This window comes from Mus caroli, chromosome 13, assembly GCF_900094665.2.
Source record: "Mus caroli chromosome 13, CAROLI_EIJ_v1.1, whole genome shotgun sequence".
NCBI classification, from domain to species: Eukaryota; Metazoa; Chordata; class Mammalia; order Rodentia; family Muridae; genus Mus; species Mus caroli.
The window spans coordinates 60,006,302-60,011,196 of record NC_034582.1 but is presented as its reverse complement, the minus strand read 5'-3'; positions in this window follow the sequence as shown (position 1 = coordinate 60,011,196).

Sequence of the window (4,895 nt, the reverse complement as noted above, 5' to 3'; positions counted from 1 at the left end):
CCTGGCACTCCACCAGGCAGCTTCACGCCAGAGAGTAGCTGGCCCACGTGGCCTGGGCATCTGGAGGAAATGCCCTGGCACTCCACCAGGCAGCTGCTCCATTTCCTTCTCTTTGCATTAGAAGGACCTCTCTTTTCTACAAAATTCCTTTTTTTGCTGCTTTCTTTTTCCACCATAAATGTGCCTAATTTTATAGCTTTATCTCTCCATGTATTTGCTATTCTCACCTAGCTTTTTTTTAGTCTTTTAAAAACTTTAATCATATACATTAGAACTAATTTTTTATAAATTGTTCCAAACTCAAATAATGAGACTTAAATTAAATTTTTATTTTTAACTGAGAAAAATAATTTTATATATTTATGAAGTGCAATATGAATCTTTGACATATGTATTCATTGTGGAATGATCATAGCACGCTAACTGTACTGGCTAGTTTTGTGTCAACTTGACACAGGCTGGAGTTATTACAGAATAAGGAGCTTCAGTTGGGGAAATGCTTCCATGAGATCCAGCTGTGGAGCATTTTCTCAATTAGTGATCAAGGGGGAAAGGCTCCTTGTGGGTAGGACTATCTCTGGGCTGGTTCTATAAGTCTTGGTTCTATAAGAGAGCAAGCCAGAGGAAGCAAGCCAGTACGGAACATCCCTCCATGGCTTCTGCATCATCTCCTGCTTTCTGACCTGTTAGAGTTCCAGTCCTGACTTCTTTTGGTGATGAACAGCAGTATGGAAGTGTAAGCTGAATAAACCCTTTCCTCCCCAACTTGCTTCTTGGTCATGATGTTTGTGCAGGAATAGAAACCCTGACTAAGACACTAATTAATGTAAGTACCATTCATATACTTACCTTATTTTTATAGAGAAAAGTTTTAAATCTAGTCTTTTTATAAACATTTAAATAGGGCTAGTGGTGTGGCTCAATTAGGTAAAATCCTTGCCTAACATACACAGAGCTCTCAGCTTGATCCCCTTGTGATTGAACATGACTGTAATCCCAGCATTTAAGAGGTAGAGACACGAGGACAAGAAAATCTAAGTCATCCTTAACTACATAGCAAGTTGGATGCTTGCCTGGGATACACGAGACCTCTTCTCAAACAAGAAGAGAAAAAAGAAAACTTGAGATGTATAATTATTACTAGTCACCATACTATGCAATAAGGCTGAAAATTTTACTCTTCTGCCTAGCTCACGGGGAATTTGTGCCCTTGGTACAATATCCAGGGGCAAAATATTCACAAATCACACATTTTGCCATTCTTCTGGAGGGTATAATGAACTTAGGCCATGAATCCTCACATGCGTATATGAATGTAGGCTCTTTTTCTTTGCTGAGGGGAGGCATCAATCTGACCCTGTACTGCCTTGTCAGCAAGCCTATTGTTGTATCTCTGGTTTGCCATATTTCCAAATTACTTGACCAGAAAGGTAACAAAAATGGTGAAAAATAATTTAAACTTAAAAACAAGAAGCAGATGCCCAGGGATGCAGCTCAGTTGGCAGAGTGCTTACTCCATGTGAAAGAATCTATAGGTCCAGTCCTTAATACTCTGAGGATAGCTGTAATCACCTCTGTAATCATAACATATGGGGGATGGAGGGAGGAAGATTAGAAGTTTAAGGTCCTGCAGCAGATGTCTGGGGACACCTTTCCCCACCTGTACCATGTGGCATGGCCGTTGGCACGTCTCTGGATGTCTCAATTTTACTTTTAACTTCCACTGCCTTGGTCCTGTAGGGGCTTGATGCCCCAGCATAGAGGGATGCTAAAGGGGTGAGATGGGAGTGGGTGAGTAGGTTCAGGAGCACCCTCATAGAGGCAAAGGGAAGGGGAGACGGGGGATGGGGGTTTGCAGGGGAAACCTGAAATGAATAAAATGATTAATAAAAATGTTGCTATTACAAACTAAAATAATTAAGAAATGCAAGTTAACAGTCAATGAGCTTATGATCTTATTAGGGACTAATTTAGTTAATTATAGAAATAAGCTTCATTTAGCTTCCTATAGATGTTTTCAGAGATAAATAGGTAATAGTTATCTGTGTGGAAATATCACCTGTCAATAAAAAGCTGATGTTCAATAAGCTGAGGCAGTTAGAAGGTGACACCATTGCATACACTAGCAAGATTTTGCTGTAAGGACCCAGATATAGCTGTCTCTTGTGAGACTATGCCGGGGGCCTAGCAAACACAGAAGTGGATGCTCACAGTCAGCTATTGGATGGATCACACAGCCCCCAATGGAGGAGCTAGAGAAAGTACCCAAGGAGCTAAAGGGAACTGCAACCCTATAGGTGGAACAACAATATGAACTAACCAGTACCCCGGAGCTCTTGTCTCTAGCTGCATATGTATCAAAAGATGGCCTAGTCGGCCATCACTGGAAAGAGAGGCCCTTTGGACTTGCAAACTTTATATGCCCCAGTACAGGGGAACGCCAGGGCCAAAAAGGGGGAGTGGGTGGGTAGGGGATTGGGGGGGGTGGGTATGGGGGACTTCTGGGATAGCATTGGAAATGTAAACTAGGAAAATACCTAATTAAAAAAAATGTGAAAGTAACAAAAATAAATAAATAAATAATAAAAAAATAAAGAAGGTGAGACATCTAGCAGAGAGAGAGGAACTCTGGGGAACAGGAAAGCATAGGAAAGAATTCCCCACCTGGACTCAAAGGAAGTTGGTTGTATGAAACTGAGAGAGAGGTAACAAGCCGTATGGCAGACATAAATGGGTTAATATAAGTTACAAGCTAGTTGGGGAACAAACCTGGCTTATGGCCTAGGCATTTATTCATAAATAAATAAGCCTCCAAGTCATTATCCAGGAACTGGGGCATGGATGGAAAAGCCTGCAGTTACAATAATGAGATATTTTGGTTCTAAGAAAGGATTCTGTCCAAGTGGCAAAGGCTTCACTTTTAGTTACAGAACAATAGCATAGTAATGTGTAAAGAGTGACTTGTCTTCTTCTGGCAAAACTGAGAGATTTCTTCCCTGTTCTGGGGTTCCATCATAAACCAATATAGTTACAAAAAAATTATCAACCAAGGAGACTTTGATCTGTGGACCATCTGGAGCTGATATCATGAGTATTTGTCCAAAGCTGGAGTCTTGTAAGATCCAGTCCCGAACTGTCTTAGTGTCCTGTCTCCTAGTTCATAAGGTCTTTTACCTTATCAGCCATAGGATTTCTAGACCAGGATGTCCTGGTCAAGCCACAGATTGACTGTCTACCTAACTCCTGAGTTATATTTCACTCAGATTTTCCTCAGGTGCCTAAAATTCTTCCCTCCCCAACTTCCTTGCCATTTTTCATAACTCCCTCCCCTCTCCTCAAATTTTCTTTCTCAATGGCTTGCAGCATCATGTCTGCATGTGAAGAGTCATGTGGAAGGTTCATAATATGAACAGTACAAAGAATTTAGCAAAGCCACAAAAAGACAAAGAGAATTCATAAAGATTCATGGCAATGGAATAATGGATGAGTTCCCAGAAGGAAACTATATCACTAGAGAGGATGGGGAAGGTCTTTTATAACAGTTGACGTGATGATATTTAGTCTTTTTCATATGGAATTCCTGTGTAATCCAGGAGAAATTGTAGATCTCCTGTTTTCCTTTTTTAATGTGAGAACTTACAGTATAAGCTGATTTTCTTGAGAGTGGCCATTTATGTAGGGCACTGTGTGCCATTAAGGGTTAGACTCCAGATATGTATATACAACATCATGACTCACTAGAAGTCAAGCTCCAAATGTGAACTGCCTATCAAAGTGTAGGAACTTTTTTTGGCCTTTTGTCTCTTCAATTTCCTCTTGACATCCCGAGTTTTCTGCTCACCACCCACAGGCCCAACCTCTCCTGCTTCAGAAGTTCTTTGAATTATTTCACAACACCTCTTTAAGTCTTGAATTCATATCATCATCACAGGCTTTTTCTGCCTCTATTCTTTGTTCTCTCTAACATTTCCTTCACAGTGAGATTTTTAAAATGCAAATCTAATCCTGACATACTTTCCTAAAACTTCCCTAAAAAGGGTTTCTTAGTTCAGTGCAGAAGTTTATGTGGATTTAATGTTGAGTGAAGAGTGTGTAGGGTTATCCAAAATAATATATGGGCACCTTAAATAGTATTCTATTGCTGTGAAGAGACACCACAACCATGGCAACTCTTAATAAGGAAAGCATTTAATTGGGGCTTTCTTACAGTCTCAGAGGTTTATCCCACTATCAGCAATGCACACAAGCAGACATAGTGCTAGAAAAGGAGCCAATAGTTCTGCATTCAGATCCATAAGAAGCAGGAAGAGAGAGCACTACTAGGCTCGGCTTGAGCATTTGAAACCCCAAAGCCCACCCCTAGTGACACACTGCAACAACTCCTAATCCCTGTCAAATAGTGTCACTCCCTAATGAGCAAGCATTCAAATATATGAACCCATGGGGGCCTTCCTATTGAAACTATCCCATATGCCACTATCTTCCCAGATCTCCATCATCCTTGATGCAATTCTAAAACTTCTACTACTGGCTTCAAGATCCTTTATACACTCCATACACCAACATCATCTCAAACACTTAATATTTCATGTGTTGACAGCAAGTAGAGACCAATTACTGCTTAAAGAAACTTGGGATAATTTTACAGCCTCTAAATCCTCACAATACCTTAGTTCTGGTTACTCCCTAGGACACTTGGCTCTCAGAAACAAGTTTTCTAGGTACTATAGCAGTGAGCCCAGTCACACAGTTACGTCAATACATCTTACCATTGTTACTCATCCTCACAGTACCAAAATACTTTTTGTCATAGAAATACAGACCCCTTAACAAGTCTTGCACATGGGTAAACCAGGAGGCTTTTGATGTTTGTCTTGGGCATTTGTGGCTTCTAG